The sequence below is a fragment of the Strix uralensis genome, chromosome Z, assembly GCF_047716275.1.
Source record: "Strix uralensis isolate ZFMK-TIS-50842 chromosome Z, bStrUra1, whole genome shotgun sequence".
In the NCBI taxonomy this organism is placed as follows: Eukaryota; Metazoa; Chordata; class Aves; order Strigiformes; family Strigidae; genus Strix; species Strix uralensis.
The window spans coordinates 11,048,792-11,066,112 of record NC_134012.1 but is presented as its reverse complement, the minus strand read 5'-3'; the positions used below and the strand labels follow the sequence as shown (position 1 = coordinate 11,066,112).

General features: G+C 40.5%; 2 long non-coding RNA genes across 5 annotated transcripts in view; one reads left to right on the top strand and one right to left on the bottom strand.

Moving 5' to 3' along the window:
• Positions 1-95: 95 nt before the first annotated feature.
• Positions 96-15,583, top strand: LOC141937569 (uncharacterized). Of its 4 annotated transcripts, none has more exons than XR_012627005.1 (4): positions 96-173; positions 9,502-9,570; positions 13,554-13,665; positions 14,271-15,583. It is a non-coding gene; the product is annotated as an uncharacterized LOC141937569 (long non-coding RNA). The 4 variants fall into 4 exon arrangements; XR_012627006.1 differs by lacking the exon at positions 96-173 and adding an exon at positions 916-1,342; XR_012627004.1 differs by lacking the exon at positions 96-173 and adding an exon at positions 916-1,631.
• LOC141937570 (uncharacterized) overlaps positions 869-17,321 on the bottom strand; it is a 78,322-nt gene continuing 61,869 nt past the window's right edge. Inside the window, exon 3 of the long non-coding RNA XR_012627008.1 lies at positions 869-921. This is a non-coding gene — a long non-coding RNA (uncharacterized LOC141937570). The remainder of the gene's footprint in view (positions 922-17,321) is intronic.

Below are 17,321 nucleotides of genomic sequence, written 5' to 3'. Positions count from 1 at the left end.
GGCCCGGGCGCGCCTCGCGCGTGGTGGGAAAGGAGGCGTGGCCGGCGGCGCCCCTCTCCGCCACCATCTAGGGAATGGAATGCGGGGGCGGGGCCGCCGCGGCCTCAACCCGGTCACCTCTGCCGGGAAAGCCGCCGGGCGGGGACGGCCGCGCCTCGCAGCCGGAAAATACGGTAACGGCTGAGGCGGATGCCCTCGCCCGCGCGGAGGCGGGGGTCGGCACGGCCCCGGCGCCTCGCACGTTGCCGGGGAGGGGGGGGGGGTTGCAGAGCAACGCCCGCTTTTCGCCGGGTCTCCACGGGAGTAGAGAGCTGCGGCGGGGGAGTCTCGAAGGGCAGGTAGGAGGTGCCCACACGGGGGAAAGGCCTGGGCTCCGGTCCCAGAGGCGGGCTGAAATGGGCGAAGCTTCTGGCGCAGGAGCTTGGGCGGGTGCCCCCACGCGTGCCCGCAACAAGCCCGTGAGGTACCTCAGTGAGATGCGCCCCAATGTTTTTTATTATTATTTTTCCCCTTTATTAGAGGGCATACGGTAAGCGCGGCCGCTGGGCCGCGGGCAGCCGGCGCGTGCGGGCCCGGCGGCGCGCCGCGGGCGGGTCTGCGGCCCCGCCGCCAGGTGCCGGCGACCGGTTCCCTCCGCAGATGGTCCGGTCCGGCCTGGAACGGCTCCGGTAGCCCAAGGTGGAGGGCTGGGCGCCACAGACCCGCGGTGAGTCAGTTTGACGCAATCAAGGCGTCGCGTTCGCCTCGGTGTCGGAGAGGCTCTGTGGAAAGGCCGGCGCCGGCCATCTGTCCCGGTTCATTTTCAGCAGGCGGTGCAGTTGCAGTAGAGCGTAAAGTCGAACGGATTCTTCCTCTGTTACTGTGTTCGTTAAAAGACATACCGTTCGTGATCGTACCGTCTCCGCAAATTAAATGGCCTTCCTGGAAAAAAAAAAAAAAAAAAAAAAAAAGAAGATGAAGCGCAGGGGCGGGCTGAGGATATCGGACTCCTGCACAGCACTGAGGAAATACCAAATGCTACCCCTGCTTGTAGCAAGGCGTTCTGGCCTTAATTACAGCCACGCTGCTAATGTAAAATATTGCAAAAATACCATACAATAAGGATCAGGGCTAGCAATTAAAGCTGATACCGCCTTTCCTATGGAGAGAGACTTTGATGCATCATTTTAGAACAATATTTTTAATTAATGAAATATATTGGAACTTTATCTTGGAAATGGCATTTTTGGCGACTCACAGCTGAAAACAATACTTACTCATCTGTATTGGATTTGACAATGAACAGCACTTGCTAGCATGCAACGCAGAAGCCGTGATTTGAGTGCCTAGTGTCTCCATTCAGGTGGGCTGGTTTACCCAGCTAGACTACATTTTCCATGATGCAATGCAACCCTCCAGCTGGGAGGGGCGGAGGCGGGAGGTGGATCCGTCAGGGAATACCAAGAGTGCCAGGCGTGGGATCCAAGAACTGCGAATAGCACCGGGTTGACTTGAAACTTGACATCTACTTTTTGTTTCCACCAAAATCCCAGACTAGAACAATAGATTATTTTCTGAACAGGGGATTGAAGGGCTTTACAGAAACTGCATTTTCGATTAAAAATGGATGGGAAATTGAAAGAATCATATCGGTATGCTGACTTTGATTTTTAAAGTAAGATCAGCAATATGCAAGTATTGGCTTTTTCATATGCTTTTAAGCTCTTAGACAATAGCACTGATTTGAAATTTCACAGGTAGAGAATTTTTTTATGTCTAGGTATAGAACTTTTTTTGCTTTTTCTATTGTCAGTCGCTCATGCTAATAAAATGACTAATGTTTTTTAACCAATGAGTTTAAACTGCAGACTACAGGCAGGGTGTATGTTCTGCATGGTTTATTTTTTGTATATAGTACAAGTTGTTTTTTCTTTGGGATCGTCAGAGCTACCTTCTGGATAAGAAAGGAGTTTAAACTAATGCTTGTGTTTCTGAATATAGACTGCACAAAACAGTTACTTTTGAGATGCCAGTTTTGTAAGTCCTCAGATACTCTGCTGGGATATTAACTGACTCCTTCCTCATTCTAGGCATGTATTTTAAAAGTAATTTAAAAGGATTTACAAACTTAACTCTAACTAAATTTTGGAGGTGTTAGGAAGCCTGAATGCTGCAGGCCAGAGATGAGGATATAGTACTTTCTTTTACTATTAGTACGGTATTGTGTTTCTGAGAGCAGAGAAATGGAATATGTAGAAGGTGAAAAAAAAAAAAAAAAAGAACTTCATGACTGCATGTGTATGAGAGCAGAGGAAAATGATACTTAATTTTCACCCCATCACTTACTCTTTGTTCATAATTGCTCACATCTCAAAGCAATTTTTCTTCTCTGTTGTTCTAGTGCTATTTCTGTTTTAAACAAGTGTCTAGCAAGTCAGTAAAAATGCTCTTCTAATTTGGGTAATGGCTGTTCTTTAGCAGGTCTTAGCCACCTGCTGCAATAAAAATAACACACTAATGCCACCAGAAGAATTCTTCCCATTATAGTAAAGGAGCTTTACAGTAAAAATTGAGAAATAAGAGGAATGAGAGGAATGCCAGTAAACAACCAAACATCCGTAATAAGCAGAAGTAGCCCATGTGTCAGTTATCTCAACTTAGTCGTTCTTCTGTCTTTTCAGATCTGGGCAGAAATTATTAAATTCACTTAAGAAATCCCAGAGAAAAACATGTGGAAAATCCCATAGATCCACCTTTTTCATCTGTCTACCACTCAGCAGGAATAGCTACTTCCCATTAAGTCTATGAATATTAATAGCTACACAGGATGCTGGTGAAGCATTTTTATTTCTGGGCTAGGGAGCACATGAAGAGGTAATGGCATCTTTGCTCTTGACATTCAGCCATAAGTACCAGGTATGCTTCTCCTTAGGCTCCCTCTGCACTGGTGTAGAACCGTAACAGCGTCCAAATTATCATCTGAGGCTGAAGTTCCTTTGTCCTGCCAGTTTTGCCCCTTGAGTTCCTTTAACTTTCTGAAAGCAAGTGGAAAGATGTATTAGCTCCAGGGAAGAAATTAAAATGTGTTAAAGCCATACCTGAAAAGTATTTTAATTTCTAGTTAGTTTTTCTTTCAGTGGATGTTCTTCCTGTGGAAAGACCTTGCTGAGCTGAGCACCCTTATCCTCTTTTTCTGCCTCACGGTTTTGGGAGGTCTGTATTCCAGAGCTACGCAGAGAGGAAGAAATGGCTGCAAAACAGCAACCTTAACGTGGTTAACTTCCTGCATGTAATCAAAGGCTATTCTAGGAGCTGCTTGGAAAAATACCCTTGGACACCACTCAGTGAAATTCCTTCTTAATAATCTTTCACAGCATTAGGCCACTTGCAGTCATTTTTGCTCATTCCAGTAAAACATACAGGGCTTGAGCATTCTACCAGTTGAGCTAATTTAAAACAAAGATTGCTACAGCTGCAGAGTTGTCTTTGTACGAAGCAAATAATCGTCTTAAGTGTAGAAAAATGGATGGCAGACAACCTAATGCTGGCCAGCACAAGTCACCCTCCTAGTTAAAACTTATCTGGAAAGATGAGACTCAGCATTCCTTCATTGAAGCTGAACAAGAATCTGGATTTATGTGCTTCATAAAATACTTCTAAATGCTGGGAGGGTAGGGGGTCAGAGATAAAGAGGAGGAAACTCAGGAAGGGAGACTAGAGGGTTCTCAGAGCTAGAACTTTAAGAGAAAAACAACAAGAACTTGAGGTGACAGCACTAAAATAATCAAATACAAGAAAGACTGATGGATCTACTGAGCTGAATTTATAATGCTAAACCAAGTCTTTTAATCCTGTTTCTTTAAGCCTTTTTAGATAGCTAGGCTCTTCAGTGCTTATAAGAAAGCTATAGGTTTTATGGATACCAAATGTATTTCTCATTTCAAAGCCTGAAAAAGACTGCTGTAGGTAAAGGTAGTGGCTACCACTGCGCTTTGCAGTGTAGTGACTCTGGAAATTCAAATACAGGAAAAACAGACAGTAATGATGTCGATGAAGGCATCATCTTAAGCATGGTCAGGGGAGAAAATGCTGTAGTTGGTCAATATCTTTGGTTTTACAATGTTTTCTTAAAATAGTTTCCTTCATTATGTTCAGAAACTATTTTTAATTTAAGGAGTTAAAAAAAGAACATTTGCCTTATACTAGCCTTTTAAATCAAATACTCTAGGATAAATATTGCCAGTTCTTCAGAGTCTCTCTATTAAAGTGAAAATAAACCAGCAGCACTGAATGAGCCCTTTCAAAGTGCAGCTTTTTATTCTAATTACATTCCATGAGGATTCCAAAACTGGAGTCAGAGACTAGAATCTAAAAGCATTTAGGAAAATGTACTTAAAATATTAAGCATGCTTTACTAGCATTCTAGAGTAATGTAAAGAGACAAACATCTTAATTTGAGCTAAATCCTCTTGACACTCATTTCTGTGACCTCTGCCTTTTTGTGGCTTGATACTTGATGTATGAAGTCATTCTGAGATGGACTGAAGGGGAGGGCATTGTGTATGCCATAGTCTCCGGGCTGTGTGCATTAATGCTGCTCTGTATTTCCTCAAGGAATGAGCACATTCAGTTTACATTTATTGAGAATAGACCTTGAGAATGAATTATTTTTTCCTTATAAGGAGCCTTGTGTTGGGATATCTGTTGGGACAGTTTAGCTCACTACTAAGTTACTAGGGATAAAAGCATCACTGTTACAAGTAAAATGGTAATGTGCAAGTGACTTCTTAAATGTTGAACTGATTTAGAGGGTTCAGAATTTCAAAGTCTTGGAATAGAGGAATAAGTGTTTCACCTTTTTCAGAGTTTTAACTTACCATTTGCAAAAATTCAAAAGCAGAAAATCCTGTCTCTCAGAGGTTTCTAGATTTAACATGCCTCTGGGTTTGTTGTGACCTTCTGTAGGTCTGAGTTGCAGAATTTGTGAACATTCAAAGTAAAAACAGTGTTATTCCTCCCACAGGCTTTTGTAAACTTTTTAAAGGATTATGTTTTTCTACTATCAAAATAAAAGCAAATTTGATGAAAACTTCAGGTTTTAAAATAACTTTCTTATAGGTATTCTCTCCTTACTGCAAACACATACACTTAATTGTGGTAACATGGTTACAAAAGAAAAAGATTCCTCAAAGCTTTATCCTCTTCTGGTCAGACATCCTCCACCAAAAATGTGATAGGCCAGTTCAGAAGTTAATCAGATGCAAAATGCCACCAATTAGTCTACCAGCATGTGTAAGAACACCTCAGCACATACAATGTACAGAAAGTGGACTGGTGGTCTAAAAGGAAACATTATTGGACTGCCTTCCTGTGGATAAGCATCCTACACTAACAAACCTCCTTTTTATCTTCTCGGGCTTCCTCCCTTTAAACTGCACTTAACTTCAGACTTCCTTGCATTAGACCAAATAACTACCTTGCTGTGGCAGGCAACATAATAATTCTCGGGCAGAAACTCTGCATGAGGAAGGGCATGCAGACCTCAATCTGCTAATGTTAGGAACAAAAGACATTGCTTACCTAGATTTTTCACCTGTGTCAAAGAAAGAGAAACAACATATACTAAAATTCTCAAAAGTGCATTTTTGAGGATGCTAAATGCTGGTAAAATGGCTTTTAAAATGGCATTAATTAAAAAAAAAAAAAAGCCCCCAAATCCAAAACAAACCCCCTCTTTCTCCCATTTCAAGAAGTCTGCTTCCAGATTCATTCGTGATGGTAAGAGAGCTGTTCTTACAAGGGAACAGCTTAGATATGCCCAAAGCTGAAGCTGCTGCCCAAGCACTATGTGGTGCCTATCAGTAGGATCCTTGCCTCCACCAGCACAGCCAAGACAGCAGTTCAAGGAAGAGGAAGGTATAGCTAACTGGCCAGCGATTCCTTCAGATACTTGCCAGTCTTCTGTGAACTTCTCTGCCTTTATGAATTGTAACAGAGGACCTGCAGAAAGTATGGAGGCAGAGAAAAGATAGAGATCGCTAAGCAACACCTAAATGGTTCCTAAAACACCTGGCATTCTTTTAAAAAGCTTGGGTACAATGTCTGCTTCCCCTAACTTGGTCTCCAGTGATTGCATTTAGCAAGCAGGGGAAACTGAGCTGGACATTAGGATTTTTTTCTTAACAGTCTATTTAAAATTTGATTCCTACTGATTAAATTCTTAGTTTACAAGTATTTGAACAATATCACAAACCTGACTTTTCCTTTGCTGGGTCTGAAACACCCAGTCAGGATTTGCAGACAGCTCTTTCCTTGGGTTGAATCAGAGATAAACTTGCAAAGGTAGTGCTCTAAATATGAGAGCTTCTGTGTAATTCAGACACCCTATGAAATCAGATACTGAGAATTTTCTGTATTGCAGAAAAAATACACTGTACCATCTGGTTAAACTTCATTTGACCAAAGAGAACTGTGCACTGAGGAATAATTAATAAAGACCCTATGCAAGGGAGTAATATTTTGAGGAGTTGTTTTCACTTCTTTTTTTTTCCTCACCCAGATTTCATCTTCTGTTTGTATCTGTATGGTGTAAACTCCATCCTTAAGCAAAGTGGCATGAAGTACTTTTGCGGGCTGGGTTTAACTAAGTAATATTTGGGCATTTGTTCCAGGGCTTTAGAAAGTTTTTAGCCCAAGTGCTAATTAGACTGACGTGTACTTGTTTTACCAAGTTACCCCTGCAAGACCGAGTAACAGGACTGCATCCATTTTCAAAGTTAAACATAGCTTACTGACATATATCTTGGGTGATGTTGACATACTTTCACCTTTATTTTATACTGCAACTGTAAGTATTTTTATTGTCTCTCTGCCAGTTTCTATTCCTTCTTTCTCTTTCCCATATTTGTTTGACCATACTTTGCTGCTGCCAGTACAGTGTACTGCTCTGTCCTGACTAATGTCCCGTAAACTTTCCATTGGCTTACCTTCCTTCTTCATATTCTTCCTGTCCTGCAGTCTTGGAAATCATACCAGAGCTAATATCTCAAGCTAAGCCTTGTAATCAAATTCAGAAGATAAACTGTGGTTAGAGCTCTGCAGTAAGATTATGTCAGAGAAAACAGTACTCCTTCTACTTAAGTACCTTCAAAGGTTTCACTAGAAGCCATTTCATGGAGCAGGGATATTTTTTTTTTTTCCTACTGATCTGTCACTAAAGAACACCTAACTTTTGAAGTTGCTCCGAATAGAAAGGGAGAGCATTCTTCTTTTTCCTCTTTTGTGCTCCAGGGATTAAGATGAGCTGAGAGATATGCTCTGGTGCACCTTGCTCCTTGGAATAATGGTGGCACAATGTGTTCTTGTATTTCCGGAAAGTTAGTGCTTTGAGCTTCTTCCAGGGGGGTATTAGGAGTTGCAAGAATTTGGCAGTTTTACTACTGAAGAGGAAGGGACCCCTTGATACCTAATATGTATCCATGCTTCTTTGCTTCAGTACATTAGGCAGGACTCATGGGACAGCTGTCTTATTGCTAGACACTGTCCTCTGCTGGGCTGTGTTGGGGTCCTTCAGAGGGAATAGCTACAGGCACTGTGTGTGTTATGGTTCAAAAGCTCCAGGAGATACTGTGTCAGATACTGTGACTGCAAGCTTAGGCAGATGTCGCCATCAGTCATCCTGCGGATGTTATGATTCGTGAGCAGAAGATGTAAAAATCTATCCTGCTGCATTCATGTAAAATACATTTTTTAGTGGTTCCAAAAAAATGGAGCCTCTGGGCAGGAACAGATCTCTATGGAGCCTCTGAATTCCAGTTGTAGTGAAGGTCCGACGCTATGCTGCTGCTCCTCCAATCTGAGAAGATGGAAGCATCTCCCCAGTACCCTAACTCAGAACTGCTTCCCAGTTAGTAATTTTAATATGTGCTTCTCAGAGCTTTGTTACAGACGGCACAAAAATCACCTTGTTCTTCTGTGGTTCCAGTGGTTCTGAGCAGCAGCAGCAGCAAAGCCTGAGCACAGTTTTCACTGTGCTCAGGGCAACACACAGGCACCAGAGCCCTCCATATGCACATTTGGACAACCAATACTAAGTCGGTTTGCACCCTACTCTGACCTTTCAATTTATCCCTGCAAACATGAAGGCTTTGCTTTTTGTTTTTTAAAACAAAAGTTTACTGGCTGCAATTGAATGGCTGCTTTTGAAGTTCACTAGGAAAGCTAGAGATCTTTTCTTTAAAAAGAAAATGAGAAATCACTAGGATATGAGTTAGGAGTGGAAGAACTGAGGAAGAGAAGGGCAGAACTAGTGCAAATAAGATTTAAAGATGAATGTATAAACCCAGTCCCTTGCCAACTCCACCCTCTAAATGGCATTTACTGCTGGGGAAATTGAATCCACCCAGTTCTGATTCTAGCGTCAGGAAAATCCTCCTAAAATAGCTCTGGGCCTTGCAAAAGTTGCAGTTTCCTCTCCCAATAATTGATGCTGTGGTGACAACCTCCATCTGGCACTCATGAGTTGTAGTCACCGCATCTGCTAAGGGGAAGAAGGGAACTTTTTCTCTTTGCTCAGAATCTCTTGCCTTGCCTGCAGTGATGTCCTAGGAGTACAAAATTGCTTGCTAAGTTTGAGCACTTATCAAAAGGGATGGTGTCCCCTATACTGGTGTCTTGGAAATGAAACTGCAGTCTCTGCTTACTTAGATTTTCAAACGTGTAAATTAAGAAGAACCACTTTAAGAGTACCTGGGGATTGGTCTAAGTTTCATTATTGCCATTGAATGTGGGTTTATTTCATACTGTTTACTAAATGGAGAGTATAACCATAGCAACATTCATGACATGCTCTGTATGGAGCTGCCAACGTAAAACTGAAATTAGCATTCAGAAGACAACTGTTTGAAAGTAGCCTGAGAACTGAAAAATAATGTTTCAGACTACGGTCCGGATGAGAATACACTTCAGCATCTACAGAGTGAAAATTATGCAAAATTTACTACTTTGACTTATGCTGATCTCAGCAAGAGTATTTGTGGTAGCATTTGTATAGATCTTACCTTGATGAGTGAAAGCACAATGGTATAAATACTGATAGACAGTGGTGATTCTCCTTTTGATTATAACAATCATAATTTTGTGTGAAGAATACTTAAAAATTACAAATACTACTAGCCTTTCATGTTCACCGGTAGTGCAAAGATAGTTAAAATCTTTTTTACAAGTTTACTTGGAAAAAAAATAATGACAGCTCCTAGACAAGATGAAGGTTCTACTGTCTCCATATAAAGAAAAAAGATGTGGGGTGAATGGGAATAAAGAGGGGAATATAAAAGGAAATTTTAGATCTGATTTAGTTCTCTGCTGTCCCAGGTATAAACTGTTGATAAATTTAGTTGAGTAAGTATTTTTTTGTTGTTGCATGTTGTGATGTTCTTGCAGAAATCTTTTGTATGGGAAATTGTGGTCTGGCAGAATGATGGTGGATTGAATTACAGTTTGCTTCTTCATGTCCCTCCACAGGTCACTTTCTGAAAGAAGCAGAGTCAATGTAACTACACCTTTCTCATTGAGTCATACCAGCTGTTGCAAGTAATGCTGAACAAAAATAATTCCCTGGTTACTCTGCCTGCACTTTTATCTGTGGTTAACTTCACTGTTTTTGTTTAAGTCAGTCTCTTCTTTTGTGTGCATCTGTCACATAGCATGAAAGACATGTTTCTGTAAATAAGCTTAACAAGTCATTTAGGAGATGTGTAAGAAAATACAGAACTGCTTTTAACTAACTTTTGAAAGTTGGCTAGATTTTAAGCTGCCTCTGTCCTTTCAACAGATGCTCAGAACAGTGACTGCTCTTTATTGCCTCAACACTCCATCTTGGGATAATACATCAGCCAGTCTGATGGAATATTTTATGTAGACTTACTACTTCCTGTGAGTCAGTGCTGTAAATGGCAATTACGTCTGCAAAGAACACAGCATCATTCATGTCTCTTGCTGCCCTCATGGCTAGGGTGGTACATTTAGAGAGGGTTATGTTAGTCCTAAGAATCAAATGGATCTATAGAAATGATGGAAAGGTTCCTAGAAAAACAAAAAAGACTGAATAATTAAATATTTTTTCTATGTTTGAAGCATATGGGTAAGCCCCAAGCTTCTATCGCTTCGCAGGGTGAGAAAACAAATCCTATTCCAGCAGTAACTCAGGAGCTAGGTTTAAAGTAACAAGTCCAGATAACTTTAACTCAGTGTTTATATTCAAACTGACCAAATATCTATCTGTATTGCTATTGTTTGTTTCCAATAAATTTGAAATTGGAAAAGACAATCCAGAGGACTTGATTAAGTTAAAAGTACTGGCAGTAGAAAGGGTAAAGAGGACAATGATTACTGGCTAGCATCCATGTAGGCAAAAAATGTGTAACTGATACGTAAGCTATTAAAGGAGATCAGTAGAACTAATGTTGGTCAATATGGGTGTATGAAAAACAGATCTGGCCACAGTTTTATTAAACAACACACTTGATTAAAAAAATAGTGCTTACATAACAGTAGTGTTTATGTAATACTTAAACTTCTTCTAAACATTTTGACTTACCACTGCATGACACTTTCTGTATGTCATGCTAAATTGATCAATATGACCTGTTAATTAACAGAATATTGGTTAACTGACAGCAAAAAACAAAATAGTAAATGGAGGATTCTAACTGAGCAAGTATATTCATATTACGGCTGTTTTAGAAATTGCTTTTGACCATGTGTTATTTAATTTTAAATTACATCAAACATTGTACAAAATTATTAATGATACTCAGATGACCCAAAAGATTGGGGATGCAATAAGCAACAAAGGTAAGTCATTGATGTGATGCAGTCCACATAACTTTATTTAATAAGTTGAGGGCAAACAGACAAATGTTTTGTGGATAGCTATTAAAGTAATACATCTGTGAAGAGTGAAAGCAGACTGTCCTTTTTACCTGTACTTTTGGTCTGCCCACCAAATACCAGAGCTCAAGAACAGAGAAGACACCCAAATCTGGAGCCATTGAAGGTCAGTTGAGCAAGGTGTTCTCAAAATTCCGTAGCAAACTCAGCTTTTTGTTTTAGGAACATCTAAGCCTCCAATTTCTTTTCCTGGGTTTCCGTGTATATCATGTGTCTGATCATCTCTAAAGCGTTCAGTTATGTTTCATGCCTACACAACTTTATTTTGGCATCTCAGAGTAACGCTAAAACATCCCCATGCTATAGATTGACTCTACTTTTGAACCTCAAGGCAGTCTTTTTAAATATGTCTTATACCATAGATGCGTCATTGTTACCCTTTCTCTGCCTTGAATAGCCTTTTAACATGTATTGGTACAGCTGTAACAAATAAGGGAATAAACCGATGTCTGCAGATAATTCCCATAGTCTAATCACCCTTCATGTTATGGCAAAGCTAAGGCTGCTGTTGCCTTCTTCAGACACTCGTGTTTTGCTGGACTTAAGAAGAACTAAAAATGCTGGTTGGAATTTTTCTTCTGTTAATGAGTTTTTATTTAGGGATTTGGAGGAGGAATGAAGAGGTGCAGAGAGATTTGTTGAGAAAGGTAACAATGTATGAACTCTTAAATATGGTGCTTTGGTCAAAACACCGCATGTAATTGTTGACTATACAAAGAGAAATCTCTGGGGACTAGAAAGACAATACTAGTTATATGTTTGGCACTGAAACAATTTTTGTTGGAATTTGCTTTGTCCAGTTTAGGATTCAAGAAGACTGTTGGTAGACAGAAAAGGTTGAGAGAAGAGCCAGAAAAATCATTGATTCATGTGGCATGATACAAGGAAGTTTTTCTATTTGGTTTATAAACCAGAAAAGTATATTGACTGCAGTCCAAAAGTATCTGCAATGAAAGAAACTTAATGCCTGTTTTTTCCATCTAGCTGACAAAGACGTAACAGGATCCGATTGCTCAATGTTGAAGCTGAACAAAATCAGACTAGAACTGAGTGGTACAATTTTCCTTGAATAATGAGCAGTTAATCATTGGAGCAGTTTAATTAAAATTATAAGGGGCTTTCCATCTCTAGCAGTTTTATCTCAAGAGATGTCTTTCTTAAAAGACATACTCTAGCTCAATTCTGCAGCAGTTTAGGAAATCTCAGGGACTTCTATGACAAAACAGACCAGCCCATGTGCTCACAGTGGATGTTCTAGCCTTATCTCTGATGGTAACCAAGGTAGTCTGGGTTCTTCCTTCAGCTCTGCTGTGGGCTTACTTCATGATCCAGTTTTTTGCTAACATTTGTACGGGAACTTCAGCAGCGGTATAAGAAAGTGCATAATCGTCTGTAAATGGTATAGTGTTGTAAGGGATACAGGCTGCATAAAAACCTGTTCTAAAGATGTACACAGAGGACAGACAGCCACACATGGAATTTTAGCACTCCTTTTCATGTTTAGTCCAGTTTCTGAGCAACAGCCTTGTGAATTAACAATGTATGTGATGATTCTGAGCTACTCTATAAGCTTGTGGTCATATGCAGGAGGTGAAATACTGTTTTGGATTAACAGTCTTAGCTCATGTATTAACCCTTGTATGCCTGTCCAAAACTTGCAACTTGTGTTTGGGCTCTTGTTTGTAAAATGATACTTAGTCCTTCAAATAAAAAGTGCAGAAGTAATTAGTAACATTAGCTTATCATTATTTACAGCAAACCAATTCCTTCTTTGTGCATAGAGAACTAAAATTATATCCTTGCTTGGCTGAAAACTTCCTTTCTGCAAGTAATAAAAAATGCAAATATCCCTTACAATGGCTACTTCAGCCTCATTGCAGCTTGAGGCATAACCGCATTGGCAGAAGGACAATGTCTTGTCTCTGATGGCTATGAAGCCTCTCTGAACTTGACCTGAATATGAACTTATACAAAAGGGACCTCTGTGCAGTGACAAGAACTTGAAAACAGAGTATAATGATGTAAGAAATTTAAAATAAGTTGGGGGGCATGTTTCAGTGAGATCAGCATTCCAAGTAGTCCCTAACAAGAATTGGATATTTGTATCTCTGTTGCCACTCATTTTTTTAATGACTGATCATCTGAATTTTTCTGTTAAGCTTCCTCCAAGCTGAAACCTTATACTTGATACCTTAACAGGCTTTTGGCGCAAAGTTGGCCTTGGTATCCTATACAAGTCTCCCAACTTCTTTTAATTACTTCAATACTGACAAGGAAGGGATGTGTTTAAAAAAAAGCATCACAAAGGACGCTGTGTTTTCCTGTCCTGTGCTGAAGAAGCTAATAAATTGCGTGAGCTCAAGAAATCAAGAGAAGAAGGAGCCACAGTAGTGTCATGGAAGTAGTAGGTAGCACTGGTGACCTCACCATTGCAGTACTGACCAGGATGGAGCTGTACTAACTGCTGCCCTTGGTATCAGTAGCTCCAGGGTCTATTCAGATGAAGCCAGTTTCTCACTAAGCTCCCAAACAGTATTTTACTTCTGAGGATATTCTTTATTCTCTTTTAGAGGTAGTTTTTCTCTTTTATGTTCTCATCAGAGTGCCTTGCATGTTTTTTGTAGTTTCACTGGTCCCCGCTCACTGAGGAGTACGTGTGATGTATCGCTCCTTCCTCATCCATCCTTGTGTCAGATAGCTGTTCCAGTATACTTAAACTACTCTGGAAATCTACACGTAAGCAAAGCATCAAATTTGTAAGCCTTATGTCATATACCTGAACCTCTTGGGTGGGTGATCCTATGTTTCCATGCCTTGGGAACTCCAGTTTTGGACTGAGTGCTTTTAAGAATCATCTTTAACTTTGGACCTTTGTGTGTGTCCCCCATGGTTAAGACTCTGCCTGGAAACTCTCACTGAGGCAGGAGACTCCAACGTACAAATGTCATGAGATGATGACTTAGTACCTCACACCTCCACAGCTGATCTTTGCCTTCTCCTGCTGGAGTCTTGTGTCTCAGATGCTATTGTTTGTGTTGCAACAAAGTCCTTACAAAGCAGCACAGCATTTGCTGGTCTATGCACAACTACTCTTGACCATCAGTTCCCCCTTTCTCATGGGCATCTGAGGAATGTGGCCGTGGGGAAAGGAGACAAAGCCTTCTCTATCCTACTCTCCCCAGTTTTGCTTTCTGTCTTCGCAGTTAAGGAGGTTTCTTTCCTGAAAGAGCCTAGGTCTTTTAGACTTCTGACGAGATTTTCCTGGGATACACACCAGGCTTATGTCAAAGTGCTGTGATAACTGTCAGTTGTTTGTAGCAGCAATCTAATTGCTCTTCCAGGCTGAAAGGATTCCTGGCTGAGGTAGTCTTGAAGCTGATTCAGCTCCATAGATATAATCTTGTTTCTGCTACAAAATGGTGAGTCTAATCTGCACTTTAAATTACAATGAAATCATATCCATAAACTGGCAGGCATTCCCCAGACTATCACACCTTGCTTTTAACATATGAGCTGGCTGACACAATCAGATCAAATGATTTTCCAGACTCTTTGCTATATCCACTAGGCAGCATTTCTCATTTAAGATTCCTGTAGTGAGGCTATATCTCCAATGATAGCTTAGATTCTCATCTGATGTAAATTATCATAGTTCCAGTTGACTTCAATGGATTTGATAATGTATGCCATCTGAGGTTCTGCATCTGAAAACTCTGTAATAAAAAGCAGCTGTTACTTTAACTAATCTGAAAAATAAGTGCCTAGTATGTGTCTGAGTCTAGCTGTCATAATACCTGTTACTCAGCTGCCAGCACACCACTGCATACTGGAGAATTAAAGTCCCTTGTCCTGCATCTGAGTAACTGGGATCGTGTCCTGTATTTTATCAAAAATGAAAGTTGAACAGAGACTGCTATAATCCTTGACAGCAACTTTGCTGGGAAACCTGAAAGCCTGTGAGTTTGGCTCTGCTAGAAGCTAGTCATATCTTTATACTGACCATGAACATTACATATATGCAATATTTTATGGTGTGGCTGGGATAGAGTTAATCTTTTTCATAGTAGCTAGTATGGGGCTATGTTTGGGATTTGTGCTGGAAACTTGATAACGCAGGGATGTTTTCATTACTGCTGAGCAGTGCTTACACAGAGCCCAGGCCTCTTCTGATTCTCACACCACACACCAGTGACTAGGCTGGGGCTGCACAAGAAGGTGGGAGGGGACACAGCTGGGACAGCTGACCCCAACTGACCACAGAGATATTCCACACCATATGGCATCATGCTCAGCATATAAAGCTGGGGGGAGAAGAAGGAAGGAGGGACATTTGGAGTCATGGCGCTTGTCTTCCCAAGTAACCATTACGCGTGATGGAGCCCTGCTTTCCTGGGGACAGCTGAACACCTACCTGCCAATGGGAAGCCGTGAATGACTTCCTTGTTTTCCTTTGCTTGTGTGTGTGGCTTTTGCTTTACCTATTAGTCTGTCTTTATCTTAACCCATGAATTTTCTCAATTTCACCCTTCAATTTTCTCCCCTATCCCACAGGGGGTGAGTAAGCGAGTGTCTGTGGGGCTTAGTTGCCAGCTGGGCTTAAAGCATGATACCTATGTCATAATGTGATACTGTAAATAAAGTGCCTATCACTATATGTTTGAGGAAAATGTGTCTTCATTTACAGTTCTTCATTTAACTCTCCACACAGAACAAATCATGATTTTTATATGACTAGAGTATGTTATGCAATTTTGCCTGTAAAGAACTATTTGTGCCATAAAGCATCAAATTTCCCCTATTACTTTAAAATTTATGTACAGTTCGGCTCTTTTAGTAACAACAGGGTGTAGCTTTAAACACCACCTTTTCTATAAATCACGTTCAGTCCTGGCTCAGGCAAACTCCATGACGGCTACCCAGTGGGGACACTTTTAGTGAATGACACAAGTTTCTGTCCATGCTCAAAAAACATCCTTAATAGGTCAGCAAGAAAAAGAATAAACTTTTATTTCAGCTTGTTCCTCATAAATCACTGGTCTGACTGTCTTTACATCTTGCAAAGACTTTACATTCATCTAGACCTAGAAGTAACTTGGTATGCATGAGTAGAAGCATTGGTAAATGACAGAATGCTGGATTTTAGGAGATTAACTTTTTCCCTGCTAGCTGAAGGTCATCTTTTACATATCTAGGGCTGGTTGTTTCATATTTCCTCCACATCATCCCCTTTGTTTAATACCCTTCTATGTACTTTATCTAGTACTGAGACTTAAACCCTCTGATTATGGTGGTGGTGTTGGGGGGAGAGCAGGGGAAGTATTTTTGGTTTTTCCTCCATTGTCAAATGAGTTATGAACCACCAATCTAAAGAAACTAGGTGTTTACAATCCTAAGTGGGGAGAAATATTTTGGCAATATGTGTCAAGTTCTACCACAGTCATGGGACTTGTTAAGGGTATCCTCAATTAGTTGCTTTGGACAATGGCTGTTGCTGTATCACCCAACATAGCCTACCACACACAAAGGAAACACATTTGCCCTTGAGAAGGTTCTTGGAGGTACAGCCAGAAGCATGACAAAAATTACCCAGCTGGCCCTAGGTAAATAAAACACCATCAAGTGCAACCAGAATGTTCTTGTCTGTGGGTTGGTGGCAAAACTTAAGCAAGGACCTCCCAGAACTTTTCTTTCCTTTTCTCGGCCTTCCAGTGTCTTTACCCTCACTGCTGTTTGACCACTGTCCACATATTTGGTTTACTCCATCCTTCTACAGAGGGACAACATCTGCCCATCCCAAACTGCAGTTGTTTTCCAGCTCTTACATTCCTCATCTTCCTGCCATCTTGTTCCCACGTAGTTGCCCTGTGTAAAGTAATCACAAAGGGTGAGAGAAAGGGCAACAAAGACAAGTAAATGTATGGAGATCATTGTCTCAGTGAGCCTGCAGGAAGCCTGAGGTGTGGTTGAACTAGTTTGGTAATGTTCTGCCCTTTGGCACTATTTTATGTGTACTCAGAGGAAATAATCAGTAGTACAGTAATTTTTACATTTAGGGTATACAAATAGTTTGTGAGTACAATAAATGTTTTGTTTATGCAGCACATATGTTTGAGTACAGCTTTACCTTCTAATGAGAAATTACTTTATTCTGCATGAGCTTCAAAATATGCTGCTTTTTTTTTTTTTTTTTTTGCAATGCTTCTATGGATAGATAAATAGTGTATGTTATGTATTGGACACAAATATGGCAACACTTTGTATTGTTTTACATGCTGACAAATTGATTTGAATTTATTTGCAGCTAACCAAAGCACCATATCCAAAACCTGATCTTAATTATGGATATTCAGTTTTGCATTTGCTAGAACAAATAGACAGCATCTTATGTCAGA